The sequence below is a fragment of the Salmo salar genome, chromosome 09 (genome assembly GCF_965601325.2).
Source record: "Salmo salar chromosome 09, fSalSal1, whole genome shotgun sequence".
NCBI lineage: Eukaryota > Metazoa > Chordata > Actinopteri > Salmoniformes > Salmonidae > Salmo > Salmo salar.
Genome location: NC_138299.1, coordinates 13,241,092 through 13,262,500, shown reverse-complemented (window position 1 = coordinate 13,262,500; position 21,409 = coordinate 13,241,092). Strand labels below are relative to the sequence as shown.

Genomic DNA, 21,409 nt, shown 5'->3' with positions numbered 1-21,409 from the left:
TCGGTGGACAAAGGGCTGGACAACAGGCCGCACTGAAAAAACGCATGGTTGCCAAGAAAGCGGTTAGTTTTGCTAGATTCTTAAAATGTGTACGGTGTTGGAGTCACTTTTAATTCTTGATTGATCTACCGTTTCTAACATAGGCCACTGTAATCGATGGAGGCTCAGGGCGGTACCATTCTGCTCATCTGATGAAGATGCACGTGGATCAGATTCAAACTTTGAAGACCGAGATCGAGTCATTGAAGGCAGACCAGCAGAAAGAGAAACATTATCTGAGGGCAGAGATACGGGCGACAGCTGATGCATTGGTCCAGAGCGAGGAACGAGATGGAGTCACAATCCCTGCCAGGCACACCTGCGAGCTCTGGAACTCCTCCTCCGACAGGCAGAGTCAACTTACCTGGCGAGGTCGTCGGTTCACCCTGACATTTCCATTCCTCTTCTGACAACAGAACTTAACCAAGGTTAATGTGGCTTACCAGTGAACCTCCGGGTGTTCATCATTAATACTGTGTCTCGGAAATATCTGTCCATGACTGATGCAACCCGAAAAAGCATGAAAGACAGAGTTAATGAGTACTTGAGGTCACTGAGAGAGTCTGGACATGGCCTGCTCTCCCTTATGTAAGGAATTAGGCACTTTCCCATGTTTACTACAGTATGTACTGTTGGCTATGTTTACTTGTCAGACTGCACAGTAGCCTATTAAACAAATGCAGGTGGCTTATATCTTCAAAATGCTTTATTATCCAAATGTAAAAGCATATACTGTACAGTACTGTGTTTCTTCATCAGCATCTTCATGCTTTTGTTAATAAAATAATGATACAAATTCTCTTTCAAAATGCAGATGTTTATTTAGTTATGGATCCACAATTAATTACTATGGGAATAAATATCACTGAATTACAGAAATATTGGAACAAAGTTGTCTAATGAAGGTAAACAAATAGTTGCTTACTGGAAAATACTCTTTCAAACACACACTGTCACGTTGTACCATTATACCATTGTACCATTATGGCTATTAGCTGGACAATAGACTTGCCTTGAAGGAGGGTAGGGGGAGAATTCTATCATCAAATGTATTTCTAAGTTAGGTTGGCTGTATCACAACCGGCCATGATTGGTTGCAATTTCAGTTTAATCCACCAGAAACGACTAAACAAATAAAACAACAAAAATTATTATCATGTATCACATCTGACCATGATTGGGAGTCTCATTGGGCGGCGCACAATTGGCCCAGCTTTTCTCTCCCAGAAATAAATGTTTTGGCCTTTACAAATATTATTTTGGCCTTAATTCAGATTACAATAGTTCACTTTTGTTTTTTGAAAACAAAATAACCTCCAAAATATTCTTATATTATCAAGTTTGACACAGTCATATAGTCCGGCACCTACATAAAGCTGAGTGACTCACTCATTCATGGCTCTGGATCAAAATAAAAAAGTACCAACATTCTTTCTGATAGTCTTTAATAAAGAAATGTTTTGGTTATCCTGACCTGGACACCATGTACAGTATAATAGCCCATTATGGGCTGTTAGCAGGACAATATACCTTTACCAACACCTCTCTGTATTTTGATATTTTGTGGATTTGGCCTCCCGATTTGGCACAGCGGTCCAAGACACTGCATCGCAGTGCAAAATGTGTTGCTACAGAGGCAGGTTTGATACCCATGCCTGCCGCCACCGGGAGACCCATATGTAATTATTGGCGGTCACGATATACTGTAGGCCTACCGTAGGCGACATGAGTCTCACTAGTGTTGAGTAATGTGCTGTTAAAAGTGGTGTAGGTCTTATTTATTTGAAGAGCATATTGAAGTTAGAAGCAATAGGATTTGAAGCCATAGCCTATTGGCTGTGGACAACTATTTTAGCACCATTTCACGCTGCTCTGAGATAAGCATAGGGACTGGTCTTGATAAATCAATGAGATTTTTATTTTCACTGAATCTCCGTTTGGGTATTGGTTAGACTACAATTACGGTGTGGAAATGTTATGCTCTTAGTACTGTAGCCTAGTCACGACCGTCACGTTGTACAGTGCCCTATTTTCCATTCCATTTCCATTTTTCTTGGAATAGAAACACCATTAATATTAATCAAATGAATATGTTCTTACAAAATAAGGTTTTAAATTTAGTACATCCTCTGGTGGTCAAACTAGCGTTAACTAGCTTTAATGGTTACAATGGCTGACACTTAAATAACGTGCCATAGAATTCTGTGGCACCATGCAAGCTGTGCTGCAGTACGCTGCAACTTTTAAAGGACTGTAGATCGATAATTAGATACACTGTCTGTCTCTCAAGTTATTGTTGTGTTTAGCTGTTTTCTAGTTTCATATTGTTCAATTGTTCTCATCAAAGTGTAGCACATTCACATGCTTCTGAACACAGATACATTTGGAATTCAAATTTTATGGCACATAAAAAAAAATTATGCTCAGGAACTGATATGCATAAAGCAGAGAGTTTGTGAGTGCGTGAGCAACAAGATATCATAGTTTACTTTTGAAATTTGAGAGGAAGAGAACTTCCCAGAATGAGTGACGGATCCACCAGTGATAGTTCCATGTCTCTCTGATGTCTGATTACTCTTCTTCAGGCGGGGGAGGGACAGGGGTAAAGAGAGGGTGGGAGAGGGGTAAAGAGAGGGCGGGACAGGGGTAAAGAGAGGGAGGGATGGCGGTAAAGAGAGGGCGGGACAGGGGTAAAGAGAGGGCGGGACGGGGGTAAAGAGAGGGGGGGACGGGGGTAAAGAGAGGGCGGGACGGGGTAAAGAGAGGGCGGGACAGGGGTAAAGAGAGGGGGGGACGGGGGTAAAGAGAGGGGGGGACGGGGGTAAAGAGAGGGGGGGACCGGGGTAAAGATAGGGAGGGTCAGGGGTAAAGAGAGGGGGGGACGGGGGTAAAGAGAGAGCGGGATGGGGTAAAGAGAGGGCGGGACGGGGGTAAAGAGGGGTAAGGAACAGAGCAGTGTAATAGGGTTAGGGTGGTTGACTTAAAGGAGAGGCAACATAAATCCTACTCAGCTTCTCAGTGTGTAAATCTGCCTTCATCTCTCCCATGGCCCCGCCAGGTTAAATGAAATGACCACTGCAGAACATCATTCATTACTTCCACCGTAACCTCCACAGCCAGTGGATCAATGATCTGACCTCATAAAGACACACTGGTATGAGGAGCTGGGAGAAGAGGAGTGGTTAGGAGGAGGAATAGGGGAGGTGAGGAAAGGAGGAAAGGGGATGAAAGGAGAGAGGGGAGAAGAGGGGGTGAATGGAGGAGGTGAGGGGAAAGAAAGGATGTGAAAAGAGGAGAGAACATGACAGGAGTTGAGGAGGCTCAGTTGGTAGAGCATGGTGTGTGCAACGCCAGGGTTGTGGGTTCGATTCCCACGGGGGGCCAGTACAAAAAAAAAAAAAATATGCATGAAATGAAATGTATGAACTGTATTCACTACTGTAAGTCACTCTGGATAAGAGCGTCTGCTAAATGACTAAAATGTAAATGTAAATGTGAGAGAAGGAGAGAAGAGAGAGCAGGAGAAAGGGCAAGGAGTTTGTGTGTGTGTGTGTGTGTGTGTGTGTGTGTGTGTGTGTGTGTGTGTGTGTGTGTGTGGGGGGGGGGGGGGGGGGGGGGGGCACGCTCCAGCAGTCAATCATATCATCTGATCAGAGATGCCCTGCCGACAAAACACTGCACTCTGTGTCTCCTCTCGTCACACAAACACAAACACACTGTGCTCCTTTGTTTGAAGCAGAAACATCTGCACTCTCTCACTCAGTATCAACATCTGTGGCCTACTTAAAAACCTAACTCCAAACAGTCTGAAACTACACACACACACTTACCCACAGACAGACATAGACAAGAATAAACTAGACTGGACTGGACAGTGTTGTGGGTTTATGAGATACAAGATAAGGGCCATGATGAGATAAATGGCTATCTGTATGTGTATGTGTGCATGAACATTTCGTCTGGCTGTCTTGTTACTGCATTACGACACCTGACAGATAGGCCAGACGGTTACACACACACACACACAACCTACCTAAGAATCTTTCTCACATTTCTTATCTTTTCAAACTAATCTCTCTGATTCGGGTCCACCCACATTTATCCCCCCCTGCTTTCAGCCTGGGGGGGGGGACCGGTATTAATGGGACACTGCCCCTGGGCCTGTTCTCTTTCCCCCCCCCGCAAACACACACACACACACACACACACGCACGCACACACACACACACACACACACACACACACACACAGCTGTTATACAGAATAGAAAACACAGACAAACTCTACATTAACACCTCTGATCCCTTCTGTCATCCCCCCATTCTCTCCTTCACCCCATCACCTCTTCACCTCATCTCACGAAGGGGGCCTTCAGTCTCCTCTCTATTCTTTTCTTCTCCTCTCCTCTCCTTTCTCTGTCCTTTCCACCACTGGAAGTGAAAGGGGATTAGCCCGGTATTTGACTGGAATTTAGGTGCTTTCTTTTGCCTTTGTGGTGAGGGTTTGAAGTGTGTGTGTGTGTGTGTGTGTGTGTGTGTGTGTGTGTGTGTGTGTGTGTGTGTGTGTGTGTGTGTGTGTGTGTGTGTGTGTGTGTGGTGGGTCAGCCGTAGAGTCAGGTGACCAGATGGAATGTGGCCTGCCCAGCTGTGAACGCGCTCAGTCAGCGGTAGAGTAGAGGGCCAGTGAGACTGAAGGAGTGTGTGTGTGTCCGGCCCACGTGTTGGACATCAGTGCCGTGTCGATGTGCCACAAAGAGGGAGGGTAAAAGGTCACAGTGCACTGCACGGTGGGATGACAGCAGGAGGCTGATAGTGGATTTAACGGTCACCACACACACACAGTCGATGATCTGCTGGTAGTATGCTTCTTATCGTCTGCTGTTCTGCCTTCACCTAGCGTCTGACTAGCACTCCTGTCACCCCCCCTCCTCCTCCTCCCTGACCTCCATCTTTCCCTCCACACTTCTGTCCTATCTCACCGTTCTCGTGCTCTACTCTGCAGTCAGCCATAAGTGTTCTACTGTATTTCCATGTAAATAATAACAACAGTGAACTGTACTACATGCAAAACTACCTGTTAACTTCGCCTTCAGATACAGGTGAGGTTTGGGGTTGTGTGGTTTCCGGTTATATTTGCATGTAGTCAGATACTGCAGTTCAGGATCATCATGAACCGATGACTTCGTTGAATCTGACCGGTCAAGTACTACTGCTGACCAAACCAATCAGAGGATACAGTAACGCTGACCCGTACAGAGCAAATAGAATGAGTGTGTGTGTGTACATACAGTGCCTTCAGAAAGTATTCATACCCCTTGACTTATTCTACATTTTGTTGTTACAGCCTGAATTCAAAATGGATTAAATCTTTTTTTTTCTCACCAATCTACACACAATAGCCCATAATGACAGTTAAGAAATGTTTGCATATGTATTGAAAATTAAATACAGAAATATCGAATTTACATAAGTATTCACTTATGTGATTCTAAAACATGTTAGAATCATCTTTGGCAGCGATTACAGCTGTGAGTCTTTCTGGGTAAGTCTCTAAGAGCTTTGCAAACCTGGATTGTACAATATTTGCAAATTATTATTTTTAAAATACTTCCAATTTCTATCAAGTTGGTTCGTTGATCATTGCTAGACAGCTATTTTCCTGTCTTGCCATAGATTTGATTTTCAAGCCGATTTAAGGAAAAACTGTGACTAGGCCACTCAGGAACATTCAATGGCATCTTGGTAAGCAACTCCAGTGTACAGTATATTTGGCCTTGTGTTTTAGGTTATTGTCCTGCTGGAAGGTGAATTCATCTCCCAGTGTCTAGTTTTCTGCCTGTGCTTAGCTCCATTCCATTTATTTTTTATCCTGAAAAACGATTACAAACATACCCATAACATGATGCAGCCACTATGGTTGAAAATACGGAAAGCGATACTCAATAATGTGTTGGATTCGCCCCAAACATAACACTTTGTATTCAGGACAAAAATGTAATTGCTTTTCCACATTTTTTGTAGTATTACTTTAGTGCCTTGTTGCAAACATGATGCAGGTTTTAGAATATTTTTATTCTGTACAGGCTTCCTTCTTCTCACTCTGTCCATTAGGTTAGTATTGTGGAGTAACTACAATGTGGTTGATCCATCCACAGTTTTCTCCTATCACAGCCATTAAACTCTGTAACTGTTTGAAAGTCCATTGGCTTCGCAGTGAAATCCCTGAGTGATTTTCTTCCTCCCTGGCAACTGAGTTAGGAAGGATGCCTGTATCTCTGTAGTGACTGGGTGAATTGATACACCATCCAAAGTATATTTAATAACTTCACCATGCTCAAAGGGATATTCAAGGTCTGCTTTTTTTTTTACCCATCTACCAATAGGTGCCCTTCTTTGTAAGGTATTGGAGAACCTCCCTGATCTTTGTGGTTGAATCTGTGTTTGAAATTCACTGCTCGTCTGAGGGACCTTACAATTTTCACTCCTGAACTTATATCGGCTTGCCATAACAAAAGGGTTGAATACTTAGACTTATTGACATTTCAGCTTTTCATTTTTAGTTAATTTGAAAAACGTTCTGTGTGTAAGACAGTGACACAAAATCTAAATTCATCTCATTTTAAATTCAGGTTCTAACACAACAACATTTTGAAAAAAATCAAGTGGTATGAATACTGAAGGAACTGTACATGCTACGGAGAGATTGGATACACAGCCTAATCGAAAGAAAATCTGCCAACTAAACAAAATCACAAGATGGCCTTCTCCCCTGACAAATGATTGGCTATTTCAGACACACGCATGCACGCAGGCACACAACCACGAATACACGCACGCACGCATGCACACACACACACACACATGCTATAACCCTGTCAGCTGGCTATAACCCAAAATGGAAATGAGTCATTAACGACAAGGAAGCAATCTCCTGTTCCATTACAATTCTCAGCCTGTGGCTAATGTACACTGTGTGTGTGTGGATGTGTGGGTGGGTGTGTGTGTATGGGTGTGGGTGGGTGGATGGGTGGGTGGGTGGGTGGGTGGGTGATTCTCATGAAACCAGTTTTAAACACGTCTGTAGCAAATTGAGTTACAAAACCATGATGCATCTGCAAAAATCAACTGTCATTCTGAGGACTAGAATGTGTCGTTTTTGGCAAAGTGTCTTGTTTTAAATACATTTTACGTTTTCACCTGAACTTTTCACCCCACCTGAACTTTTCACCCCAAAATCCTCATTACCGAAGTGCGTCCGGATTAATTTCTCAGGTCATTTATTTTCAGTGTTGTGTTTAGCATTTTCATTATGGAAGCAATGTTTAATATATTAGAAATAGATTTTCTAACTTTTTGGGGTACTGTTGCGGTAATGAGAATTTTGTGGAAACTGTGGTAAAATTCATAATATCTGATGAAAACACATAATAGTAATTATGAAATGGATTAGTACAGATCCTAATCTCAGTGATCCAAGAGTAAATATTGTGAAAAATGGTTTTCATGAGTTTATCTGACTCTGGGTGTCACGGAATTCTAGGACCAGTGGAGATGCGGAATCAGGCACAGGAGACAGAGGCCCGGAGCAACAGTGTTTTAATGCCACGGTAAACAAAACACAATAGCCGAAAGGCACAGGGCGCTTAAATAGGTCCGCCCGGGAAACACATTCCCAAAAGAAAACACGAAGAAAAGCGCACGGGGCGCAGCCCGGCAATAAATCGTACACAGGCCAGCGAAACAGGCCAAACACACAACTGTCCTGAGTGGACAATAAACAATCCCGCACGAGAACCCAAACTGAAAATACACACTAAATAACCCCCCACTAATGACAGACACGAAACAGGTGCGGGATAGACAGACAAAACCAAAAGACACAGAAACATAAATTGGTGGCAGCTAATAGGCCGGCGACGACGACTGCCGAGCGCCGCCCGACCGAGGAGGGGCGCCACCTTCGTTGGATACCCCGCGCGCCGACGCCGGCCTCGGGGACGGCCCGGAAGGCGAGGCGCCGGCTGATCCGGGCGGAGACGGTGGAATTCCTGCAGCATAGGTGGATCAAGAACGTCCACTGCCGGAACCCAGCACCTCTCCTCCGGACCGTACCCCTCCCAGTCCACGAGGTACTGCAGGCCCCCTACCTGACGTCGGGAGTCCAGGATGGCTCGGACTGTGTACGCCGGGCCCCCCCCCGATGTCCAGGGGGGGCGGGGGGACCTCCAGCACCTCATCGTCCTGCAGCGGACCAGCTACCACCGGCCTGAGGAGAGACACATGAAACGAGGGGTTAATGCGGTAATATGAAGGGAGTTGTAACCTGTAACACACCTCGTTTATCCTCCTCAGGACTTTGAACGGCCCCACAAACCGCGGACCCAGCTTCCGGCAGGGCAGGCGGAGGGGCAGGTTCCGGGTCGAGAGCCAGACTCTGTCCCCCGGGTTAAACACAGGGGGCTTCACTGCGGCAGCGGTCAGCGCTCTCTTTGTGTCGTTCACCAGCCCTCCTTAGACACTCCTGGACCGCATTCCAGGTCTCCTGAGAGCGCTTCACCCATGCCTCCACCGCAGGAGCCTCCGTCTGGCTCTGTTGCCATGGCACCAGGACCGGCTGATATCCCAATACAACCTGGAAGGGTGACAGGTTAGTAGAGGAGTGGCGCTGAGAGTTCTGGGCCATCTCGGCCCATGGTACGAACTGCGCCCACTCCCCTGGCCGGTCCCGGCAATACGACCGCAGGAACCTGCCCACATCCTGGTTAATGCGCTCGACCTGCCCATTACTCTCTGGGTGGAAACCCGAGGTCAGGCTGACCGAGGCCCCCAGCCTCTCCATAAACGACCTCCACAACCTGGACGTGAACTGGGGACCCCGATCAGATACGATGTCCTCGGGCACCCCATAGTGCCGGAAGACATGGGTGAACAGGGCCTCCGCGGTCTGCAGGGCCGTAGGAAGACCGGGCAAAGGGAGCAGACGGCAGGACTTTGAGAACCGGTCCACAACGACCAGGATCGCAGTGTTCCCCTGGGACGGCGGGAGATCCGTGAGGAAATCCACCGAGAGGTGAGACCAAGGCCGTTGTGGAACGGGGAGGGGCTGTAATTTCCCTCGAGGCAGGTGTCTAGGAGCCTTGCACTGGGCGCATACCGAACAGAAAGAGACATAACGCCGAACATCCTCAACCAAGGTGGGCCACCAGTACCTCCCCTTCAGGCCCCGCACTGTCCGTTCCACCCCAGGATGACCCGAGGAGGGTAGAGTGTGGGACCATCGGATCAGGCGATCGCGAACACCAAGCGGAACGTATTTCAGACCCACGGGACACTGGGGTGGAGTGGGTTCTGACCGACCCGCCCGCTCGATGTCCGCATCCACCTCCCATACCACCGGTGCCACCAGACAGGAGGCTGGAAGTATGGGAGTAGGATCGATGGTCCGCTCCTCGGTGTCGTAGAGACGTGACAGTGCGTCAGCCTTCCGGTTCCGGGAACCTGGAATGTACGAGAGGGTCAAGTGAAACCTCGTAAAGAACATGGCCCACCTTGCCTGACGGGGCTTAAGCCTCCTCGCTGCCTGGATATACTCCAGGTTACGGTGGTCGGTCCAGATGAGAAAAGGGTGACGTGCCCCCTCAAGCCAATGTCTCCACACCGTCAAAGCCCTGACCACGGCTAACAGCTCCCGGTCCCCCACATCATAGTTGCACTCCGCCAGGCTCAGCTTCTTGGAAAAGAATGCACATGGGCGGAGCTTCGGAGGAACGCCCGAGCGCTGCAATAGCACAGCTCCTACCCCAGCCTCGGACGCGTCCACCTCCACTATGAATGGCAAAGAGGGATCCGGATGCGCCAGGACAGGAGCGTTGGTAAACAGCACCTTCAGACGATGGAAGGCTCTGTCCGCCTCTGCTGACCATCGTAGCCGCACCGGACCCCCCTTCATCAGTGAGGTAATGGGAGCCGCCACCTGGCCAAAACCCTGGATAAACCTTCGATAATAATTAGCGAACCCCAAGAACCGCTGCACCTCCTTCACAGTGGTTGGGGTTGGCCAATTACGCACAGCCGTAACGCGGTCACATTCCACCACCACCCCAGTGGTGGAAATGCGGTATCCCAGAAAAGAGACGGCTCGTTTGGAGAACTCACATTTCTCAGCCTTGACGTATAGGTTATGCTCCAGCAGCCGCCCAAGCACTTTATGCACCAGGGACACATGCTCGGTGCATGTGGCGGAGTAGATCAGGATGTCATCGATGTACACCACCACACCCTGCCCGAGCATGTCCCTAAGGACCTCGTCCACAAAGGATTGGAAGACAGCGGGAGCGTTCTTCAACCCATACGGCATGACGAGGTACTCATAATGGCCCGATGTGGTACTAAATGCGGTTTTCCACTCGTCTCCATCTCGGATACGCACCAAGTTATACGCGCTCCTGAGATCTAATTTCGTGAAGAAGCGCGCCCCGTGAAATGACTCCACTGCCGTAGCAATGAGAGGTAGCGGGTAACTGAAACCCACTGTGATAGCATTTAGACCTCTATAGTCAATGCACGGGCGCAGACCTCCCTCCTTCTTCTTCACGAAAAAAAAGCTTGAGGAGACAGGGGACTTGGATGGCCGAATGTATCCCTGTCTCAAGGACTCAGTGACGTATGTCTCCATAGCCGCTGTCTCCTCCTGAGACAGAGGATACACGTGACTCCTAGGAAGAGCCGTGTTGGCCTGGAGGTTTATCGCACAATCCCCTCGTCGATGGGGGGGTAATAGAGTCGCCTTCGTCTTACTGAAGGCGATAGCCAAATCGGCATACTCTGAGGGAATGTGCACGGTGGAGACTTGGTCTGGACTCTCCACCGTAGTCGCACCGATGGAAACTCCTATGCACCTACCTGAGCACTCCCTCGACCACCCTGTAAGAGCCCTCTGCCTCCACGAAAGCTGAGGGTTGTGAGTGGCTAGCCAGGGGATTCCCAGTACCACCGGAAACGCCGGGGAGTCAATGAGGAACAGGCTGATACGTTCCTCATGACCCCCCACGTCTGCATAACCAGTGGCACTGTGACCTCCCCTACTTGGCCTGACCCTAGCGGTCGACTATCTAGGGCGTGCACGGGGAAGGGGTGGTCCAACTGAACCAGGGGAATCCCTAACCTCTGAGCTAACCCACGGTCCATAAAACTCCCAGCTGCACCTGAATCGACTAGTGCCCTATACTGGAAGTGAGGGGAAAAATCAGGAAAACAAACAGAGGTGTACATGTGGTCAACAGGGGGCTCTGGGTGTGGCTGGTGCGGACTCACCTGGGGGGTCGAAGTAGTGCTCTGCCTGCCCTCCGAACTCCCGGGTGGACCTCTCCAGCACCGGTCCACAGTGTGTCCTCTGCGCCCACAGCGGGTGCAGGAGAGACCCCCCCCCCCCCTCCTGTCCTCCTCGACGCAGCTCCCCCTATCTCCATGGGCTGTGGAGCAGGAGGACTGGGAGGCGGAACGAACAGGCCCTGACTGGAACGTCCCCGGGCCGCCAGTAGGTTGTCCAATCTAATGGACAAATCCACCAGTTGGTCTAGGGTGGAGGTGTTGTCCCTACAAGCCAGCTCCCGGCGGACGTCCTCGCGAAGACTACACCTGTAGTGGTCTATCAGGGCCCGCTCGTTCCACCCCGATCCAGTGGCGAGAGTCCGGAATTCCAGGGCGAAATCCTGAGCGCTCCTCGTCTCCTGTCTCAGATGAAATAGCCGCTCTCCCGCCGCCCTGCCCTCCGGGGGATGATCGAAAACCGCCTGGAAGTGGCGGGTGAACTCAGGGTAGTCGCCCCGAGCCGAGTCTGGACCATCCCAGACCGCATTGGCCCATTCCAGGGCTCGGCCCGTGAGACAGGAGACGAGGACGCTCACCCTCTCTTCGTCGGGGGGGGGGGGGGGGGGGGGGGGGGGGCGGACGGTCGCCAGGTACAGTTCCAACTGGAGCAAGAACCCCTTGCACCCAGCGGCCGTCCTATCGAACTCCCTGGGAGGTGTGATCCGGATACCGCCGGCGCCCGCTTCAGTGGGTGTGGGTAGGGGCGCAGGGTGAAATCCAATGAACTAGAATTCCTCACAATCAAATGCCGACCGTATTATCTCCCAAGAGAACTCTCCTCGGTTATCGTCACAGCTGTGTATATCCCACCTTCAAGTGGATACCAAGACGGCCATCAAGGACCTTCACTGGACTTTATGCAAACTGGAAACCATATATCCTGAGGCTGCATTTATTGTAGCTGTGGATTTTAACAAAGCTAGTTTGAGAACAAGGCTACCTAAATTCTATCAGCATATCGATTGCTGTACACAAGCGAGTAACACACTCTGCCATTGCTACTCTAACTTCTGCGATGCATACAAGGCCCTCCCCCACCCTCCTTTTGGAAAATCTGACCATGAATCCATCTTGTTGCTCCTCTCTTATAAGCAGAACTTAAAACAGGAAGCGCCCATGCTTAGGTCTATCCAACACTGGTCCGACCAATCTGATTCCACGCTTCAAGATTGCTTCAATCACATGGACTGGGATATGTTCCGGGTAGCCTCAGATAATAACATTGACGTATACTCTGACTCGGTGACCGAGTTTATAAGGAAGTGTATAGGAGATGTTATACCCACTGTGACTATTAAAACCTTCCCTAACCAGAAACTGTGGATTGATGGCAGCATTCGCACAAAGCTGAAAGCACGTACCACCGCATTTAATCATGGCAAGGTGACTGGAAATATGACCGAATACAAACAGTGTAGTTATTCCCTCCTTAAGGCAATCAAACAAGCAAAGTGTCAGTATAGAGACAAAGTGGAGTCACAATTCAACGGCTCGAACACGGAACGTATGTGGCAGGGTCTACAGACAATCACGGATTACAAAAAGAAAACCAGCCCATCGCAGACACCGACGTCTTGCTCCCTGACAAATTCAACAACTTCTTTGCGCACTTTGAGGACAATACAGTGCCACAGACGCGGCCCGCTACCAAGGACTGTGGGCTCTCCTTCTCCGTGGCCGACGTGAGTAAAATATTTAAACGCATTAACCCTCGCAAGGCTGCTGGCCCAGACGGCATCCCTAGCCGCGTCCTCAGAGCATGTGCAGACCAGCTGGCTGGTGTGTTTACGGACATATTCAATCAATTCCTATCCCAGTCTGCTGTCCCCACATGCTTCAAGATGGCCACCATTGTTCCTGTTCTCACTTCTGTCATCATGAAGTGCTTTGAGAGACGAGTCAAGGATCATATCACCTCCACCCTACCTGTCACCCTAGAACCACTTCAATTTGCTTACCGCCCCAATAGGTCCACAGACGATGCAATCGTCATCACACTGCACACTGCCCTATCCCATCTGGACAAGAGGAATACCGATGTAAGAATGCTGTTCAATGACAACAGCTCATTATTCAACACCATAGTACCCTCCAAACTCATCATTAAGCTTGAGACCTTGGGTCTCGAGCCTGCGCTGTGCAACTGGGTCCTGGACTTCCTGAAGGGCCGCCCCCAGGTGGTGAAGGTAGGAAACAACATCTCCACTTAGCTGATCCTCAACACTGGGGCTCCACAAGGGTGCGTTCTCAGCCCCCTCCTGTACTCCCTGTTCACCAACGACTGTGTGGCCATGCACGCCTCCAACTCAATCATCAAGTTTGCAGACGACACAACACTAGTAGGCTTGATTACCAACAACGACGAGACAGCCTACAGGGAGGAGGTGAGGGCCCTCGGAGTGTGGTGTCAGGAAAATAACCTCTCACTCAATGTCAGCAAAACAAAGGAGATGATCGTGGACTTCCGGGAAACAGCAGAGGGAGCACCCCCCCTATCCACATCGTCGTGACAGCAGTGGAGAAGGTGGAAAGTTTTAAGTTCCTCTGTGTTCATATCACCGACAAACTAAAATGGTCCACCCACACAGACAGTGTGGTGAAGAAGGTGCAACAGCGCCACTTCAACCTCAGGAGGCTGATAAAATGTGGCTTGTCACCAAAAACCCTCACTAACTTTTACAGGTGCACAATTGAGAGCATCCTGCCGGGCTGTGTCACCGCCTGGTACGGCAACTGCACCGCCCACATCCGCAAGGCTCCCCAGAGGGTGGTGTGGTCTGCACAACGCATCACCGGGGGCAAACTACCTACCCTCCAGGACACCTACAACACCCGATGTCACAGGAAGGCAAAAAAGATAATCAAGGCCAATAACCACCCGAGCCACTGCCTGTTCACCCCACTTCCATCCAGAAGGCATGGTCAGTATAGGTGAATCAAAGCTGGGACAGAGAGATTCTATCTCAAGGCCATCAGATTGTTAAACAGCCACCACAAGCACAGAGAGGCGGCTGCCTACCTACAGACTTGATATCATTGGCCACTTTAATAAATGGAACACTAATCACTTTAATAATGTTTACATATCTCACATTACTCATCTCATATATATATAATGTATACTGTATCCTTCACTATCTATTCTTTACTATCTATTGCATCTTAGCCACTCTGTCACTGCTCATCCATATATTTTATACTTATATTCTCATCCCATTCCTTTACTAGATTTTGTGTATTAGGTTTTGTTGTGGAATTGTTAGATATTGCCTGTTAGATGCTGCTGCACTGGTACAGTAGCTGGTACAGTGAGTGGTACAGTAGCTAATACCGTGGGTGGTACAATTTGTGGTACGGTGGCTGGTACAGTGGGTGGTACAGTGGGTTGTACAGTAGCTGGTACAGGGGTGGTACAGGGGCTGGTACAGTGGGTGGTACGGTGGCTGGTACAGTGGGTGGTACAGTGGGTGGTACAGTAACTGGTGAAGGGGCTGGTACAGGGGCTAGTACAATAGCTGGTACAGGGGCTGGTACAGTAGCTAGTACAGGGGCTGGTACAGCGGCGGTACAGCGGCTGGTACAGTAGCGGGTACAGTAGCGGGTACAGGGGCTGGTACAGGGGCTGGTACAGGGGCTGGTACAATAGCTGGTACAGGGGCTGGTACAGGGGCTTGTACAGGGGCTGGTACAGGGGCTGGTAGAGTTGCTGGTACAGGGGCTGGTACAGTAGCTAGTACAGTGGCTGGTACAGTAGCTGGTGAAGGGGCTGGTTCAGGGGCTGGTACAATAGCTGGTACAGGGGCTGGTACAGGGGCTGGTACAGGGGCTGGTACAGTAGCTAGTACAGGTGCTGGTACAGGGGCTGGTACAGTGGGTGGTACAGTAGCTGGTACAGGGGCTGGTACAGTGGGTGGTACAGTAGCTGGTACAGGGGCTGGTACAGGGCTGGTACAGGGGCTGGTACAGTGGGTGGTACAGTAGCTGGTACAGGGGCTGGTACAATAGCTGGTACAGGGGCTGGTACAGTAGCTAGTACAGGGGCTGGTACAGGGGCTGGTACAGTAGCTGGTACAGGGGCTAGTACAGGGGCTGATACAGTAGCTGGTACAGTAGCTGGTACAGGGGCTGGTACAGTAGCGGGTACAGTAGCGGGTACAGGGGCTGGTACAGGGGCTGGTACAGGGGCTGGTACAGTAGCTAGTACAGGGGCTGGTACTGGGGCTGGTACAGTAGCTAGTACAGGGGCTGATACAGTAGCTGGTACAGGGGCTGGTACAGTAGCTGGTACAGTAGCTGGTACAGGGGCTGGTACAGGGGCTGGTACAGTGGCTGGTACAGTAGCTGGTACACGGGCTGGTACAGGGGCTGGTACAATAGCTGGTACAATAGCTGGTACAGGGGCTGGTACAGGGGCTGGTACAATAGCTGGTACAGGGGCTGGTACAGGGGCTGGTACAGGGGCTGGTACAGTAGCTGGTACAGTAGCTGGTACAGTAGCTGGTACAGTGGCTGGTACAGGGGCTGGTACAGTAGTTGGTACAGTAGCTGGTACAGGGGCTGGTACAATAGCTGGTACAGGGGCTGGTACAGGGGCTGGTACAGGGGCTGGTACAGTGGCTGGTACAGTAGCTGGTACAGGGGCTGGTACAGTGGCTGGTACAGGGGCTGGTACAGTAGCTGGTACAGGGGCTGGTACAGGGGCTGGTACAGTAGCTGGTACAGTAGCTGGTACAGGGGCTGGTACAGGGGCTGGTACAGGGGCTAGTACAGGGGCTGGTACAGTAGCTGGTACAGTGGCTGGTACAGGGGCTGGTACAGTAGCTGGTACAGTGGCTGGTACAATAGCTGGTACAGGGGCTGGTACAGGGGCTGGTACAGTAGCTGGTACAGGGGCTGGTACAGTAGCTGGTACAGGGGCTGGTACAGGGGCTGGTACAATAGCTGGTACAGGGGCTGGTACAGTAGCTGGTACAGGGGCTGGTACAGTAGCTGGTACAGGGGCTGGTACAGGGGCTGGTACAATAGCTGGTACAGGGGCTGGTACAGTAGCTGGTACAGGGGCTGGTACAGTAGCTGGTACAGGGGCTGGTACAGGGGCTGGTACAGTAGCTGGTACAGGGGCTGGTACAGGGGCTGGTACAGTAGCTAGTACAGGGGCTGGTACAGTAGCTGGTACAGGGGCTGGTACAGTAGCTGGTAGAGTAGCTGGTACAGGGGCTGGTACAGGGGCTGGTACAGTGGCTGGTACAGTAGCTGGTACAGGGGCTGGTACAGGGGCTGGTACAGGGGCTGGTACAGTAGCTGGTACAGTAGCTGGTACAGGGGCTGGTACAGTAGCTGGTACAGGGGCTGGTACAGTAGCTGGTACAGTAGCTGGTACAGGGGCTGGTACAGGGGCTAGTACAGGGGCTGGTACAGTAGCTGGTACAGGGGCTGGTACAGTAGCTGGTACAGTAGCTGGTACAGGGGCTGGTACAGTAGCTGGTACAGTAGCTGGTACAGGGGCTGGTACAATAGCTGGTACAGGGGCTGGTACAGGGGCTGGTACAGTAGCTGGTACAGTAGCTGGTACAGGGGCTGGTACAGGGGCTGGTACAGTAGCTGGTACAGGGGCTGGTACAGGGGCTGGTACAGTAGCTGGTACAGGGGCTGGTACAGGGGCTGGTACAGGGGCTAGTACAGGGGCTGGTACAGTAGCTGGTACAGGGGCTGGTACAGTAGCTGGTACAGGGGCTGGTACAGGGGCTGGTACAGGGGCTGGTACAGTGGCTGGTACAGGGGCTGGTACAGGGGCTGGTACAGTGGCTGGTACAGGAGCTGGTACAGTAGCGGGTACAGTAGCGGGTACAGGGGCTGGTACAGTAGCTAGTACAGGGGCTGGTACAGGGGCTGGTACAGGGGCTGGTACAATAGCTGGTACAGGGGCTGGTACAGGGGCTGGTACAATAGCTGGTACAGGGGCTGGTACAGTAGCTGGTACAGGGGCTGGTACAGTAGCTGGTACAGGGGCTGGTACAGTAGCGGGTACAGTAGCGGGTACAGGGGCTGGTACAGGAGCTGGTACAGGGGCTGGTACAGTAGCTAGTACAGGGGCTGGTACAGGGGCTGGTACAGGGGCTGTTACAATAGCTGGTACAGGGGCTGGTACAGGGGCTGGTACAGTAGCTGGTACAGGGGCTGGTACAATGGCTGGTACAGGGGCTGGTACAGTAGCTGGTACAGTAGCTGGTACAGGGGCTGGTACAGGGGCTGGTACAGGGGCTAGTACAGGGGCTGGTACAGTAGCTGGTACAGGGGCTGGTACAGTAGCTGGTACAGTAGCTGGTACAGGGGCTGGTACAGTAGCTGGTACAGTAGCTGGTACAGGGGCTGGTACAATAGCTGGTACAGGGGCTGGTACAGGGGCTGGTACAGTAGCTGGTACAGGGGCTAGTACAGGGGCTGGTACAGTAGCTGGTACAGGGGCTGGTACAGGGGCTGGTACAGTAGCTGGTACTGTAGCTGGTACAGGGGCTGGTACAGGGGCTGGTACAGGGGCTAGTACAGGGGCTGGTACAGTAGCTGGTACAGGGGCTGGTACAGTAGCTGGTACAGGGGCTGGTACAGTAGCTAGTACAGGGGCTGGTACAGGGGCTGGTACAGGGGCTGGTACAATAGCTGGTACAGTGGCTGGTACAGGGGCTGGTACAGGGGCTGGTACAGTAGCTGGTACTGTAGCTGGTACAGGGGCTGGTACAGGGGCTGGTACAGGGGCTAGTACAGGGGCTGGTACAGTAGCTGGTACAGGGCTGGTACAGTAGCTGGTGCAGGGGCTGGTACAGGGGCTGGTACAGTGGCTGGTACAGGGGCTGGTACAATAGCTGGTACAGGGGCTGGTACAGGGGCTGGTACAGGAGCTGGTACAGTGGCTGGTACAGTAGCTGGTACAGGGGCTGGTACAATAGCTGGTACAGGGGCTGGTACAGGGGCTGGTACAGTAGCTGGTACAGTAGCTGGTACAGGGGCTGGTACAGGGGCTGGTACAATAGCTGGTACAGGGGCTGGTACAGGGGCTGGTACAGTAGCTGGTACAGTAGCTGGTACAGGGGCTGGTACAGTAGCGGGTACAGGGGCTGGTACAGGGGCTGGTACAGTAGCTAGTACAGGGGCTGGTACAGGGGCTGGTACAGGGGCTGGTACAATAGCTGGTACAGTGGCTGGTACAGGGGCTGGTACAGTAGCTGGTACAGGGGCTGGTACAGTAGCGGGTACAGTAGCGGGTACAGGGGCTGGTACAGGAGCTGGTACAGGGGCTGGTACAGTAGCTAGTACAGGGGCTGGTACAGGGGCTGGTACAGGGGCTGGTACAATAGCTGGTACAGGGGCTGGTACAGTGGCTGGTACAATAGCTGGTACAGGGGCTGGTACAGTAGCTGGTACAGGGGCTGGTACAGTAGCTGGTACAGGGGCTGGTACAATAGCTGGTACAGGGGCTGGTACAATAGCTGGTACAGTAGCTGGTACAGCGGCTGGTACAGTAGCTGGTACAGGGGCTGGTACAATAGCTGGTACAGGGGCTGGTACAGTAGCTGGTACAGTGGCTGGTACAGGGGCTGGTACAGGGGCTGGTACAATAGCTGGTACAGGGGCTGGTACAGGGGCTGGTACAGTAGCTGGTACAGTAGCTGGTACAGGGGCTGGTACAGTAGCGGGTACAGGGGCTGGTACAGGGGCTGGTACAGTAGCTAGTACAGGGGCTGGTACAGGGGCTGGTACAGGGGCTGGTACAATAACTGGTACAGTGGCTGGTACAAGGGCTGGTACAGTAGCTGGTACAGGGGCTGGTACAGTAGCGGGTACAGTAGCGGGTACAGGGGCTGGTACAGGAGCTGGTACAGGGGCTGGTACAGTAGCTAGTACAGGGGCTGGTACAGGGGCTGGTACAGGGGCTGGTACAATAGCTGGTACAGGGGCTGGTACAGTGGCTGGTACAATAGCTGGTACAGGGGCTGGTACAGTAGCTGGTACAGGGGCTGGTACAGTAGCTGGTACAGGGGCTGGTACAATAGCTGGTACAGGGGCTGGTACAGGGGCTGGTACAGTAGCTGGTACAGGGGCTGGTACAGTAGCTGGTACAGTAGCTGGTACAGGGGCTGGTACAATAGCTGGTACAGGGGCTGGTACAATAGCTGGTACAGGGGCTGGTACAGTAGCTGGTACAGGGGCTGGTACAGTAGCTGGTACAGGGGCTGGTACAATAGCCGGTACAGTGGGTGGTACAGCGGCTGGTACAGTAGCTGGTACAGGGGCTGGTACAATAGCCGGTACAGTGGGTGGTACAGGGGCTGGTACAGTAGCTGGTACAGGGGCTGGTACAGTAGCTGGTACTGTAGCTGGTACAGGGGCTGGTACAGGGGCTGGTACAGGGGCTAGTACAGGGGCTGGTACAGTAGCTGGTACAGGGGCTGGTACAGTAGCTGGTACAGTAGCTGGTACAGTAGCTGGTACAATAGCTGGTACAGGGGCTGGTACAGGGGCTGGTACAGTGGCTGGTACAGTAGCTGGTACAGGGGCTGGTACAATAGCTGGTACAGTAGCTGGTACAGTAGCTGGTACAGGGGCTGGTACAGGGGCTGGTACAATAGCTGGTACAGGGGCTGGTACAATAGCTGGTACAGGGGCTGGTACAGTAGCTGGTACAGGGGCTGGTACAGTAGCTGGTACAGGGGCTGGTACAATAGCCGGTACAGTGGGTGGTACAGCGGCTGGTACAGTAGCTGGTACAGGGGCTGGTACAATAGCCGGTACAGTGGGTGGTACAGGGGCTGGTACAGTAGCTGGTACAGGGGCTGGTACAGTAGCTGGTACTGTAGCTGGTACAGGGGCTGGTACAGGGGCTGGTACAGGGGCTAGTACAGGGGCTGGTACAGTAGCTGGTACAGGGGCTGGTACAGTAGCTGGTACAGTAGCTGGTACAGTAGCTGGTACAATAGCTGGTACAGGGGCTGGTACAGGGGCTGGTACAGTGGCTGGTACAGTAGCTGGTACAGGGGCTGGTACAATAGCTGGTACAGGGGCTGGTACAGTAGCTGGTACAGTAGCTGGTACAGGGGCTGGTACAATAGCTGGTACAGGGGCTGGTACAGTAGCTGGTACAGGGGCTGGTACAGTAGCTGGTACAGGGGCTGGTACAGTAGCGGGTACAGTAGCGGGTACAGGGGCTGGTACAGGGGCTGGTTCAGTAGCTAGTACAGGGGCTGGTACAGGGGCTGGTGCAGGGGCTGGTACAATAGCTGGTACAGTGGCTGGTACAGTGGCTGGTACAGGGGCTGGTACAGTAGCGGGTACAGTTGCTGGTACAGTAGCTAGTACAGGGGCTGGTACAGGGGCTGGTACAATAGCTGGTACAGGGGCTGGTACAGGGGCTGGTACAGGGGCTGATACAGTGGCTGGTACAGTGGCTGGTACAGTGGCTGGTACAGGGGCTGGTACAGGAGCTGGTACAGTAGCGGGTACAGTAGCGGGTACAGGGGCTGGTACAGGGGCTGGTACAGTAGCTAGTACAGGGGCTGGTACAGGGGCTGGTACAGTAGCTAGTACAGGGGCTGGTACAGGGGTTGGTACAGGGGCTGGTACAGTGGCAGGTACAGGGGCTGGTACAGTGGCTGGTACAGGAGCTGGTACAGTAGCGGGTACAGTAGCGGGTACAGGGGCTGGTACAGGGGCTGGTACAGTAGCTAGTACAGGGGCTGGTACAGGGGCTGGTACAATAGCTGGTACAGGGGCTGGTACAGTAGCTGGTACAGGGGCTGGTACAATAGCCGGTACAGTGGGTGGTACAGGGGCTGGTACAGTAGCTGGTACAGGGGCTGGTACAATAGCCGGTACAGTGGGTGGTACAGGGGCTGGTACAGTAGCTGGTACAGGGGCTGGTACAGTAGCTGGTACAGGGGCTGGTACAGTAGCTGGTACAGGGGCTGGTACAATAGCTGGTACAGGGGCTGGTACAGTAGCTGGTACAG

General features: G+C 51.9%; 1 protein-coding gene and 1 long non-coding RNA gene across 2 annotated transcripts in view; both read left to right on the top strand.

Annotated features, from left to right (window-relative positions):
- LOC145857994 (uncharacterized) overlaps nt 1–417 on the top strand; it is a 751-nt gene extending 334 nt beyond the window's left edge. The window contains exons 2-3 of the long non-coding RNA XR_014378700.1: nt 1–62; nt 144–417. The exon at nt 1–62 is cut by the window's left edge and continues 34 nt beyond it. This is a non-coding gene — a long non-coding RNA (uncharacterized LOC145857994). The remainder of the gene's footprint in view (nt 63–143) is intronic.
- Nucleotides 1–21,409, top strand: part of smyd3 (SET and MYND domain containing 3) — a 218,518-nt gene that overhangs the window by 102,863 nt on the left and 94,246 nt on the right.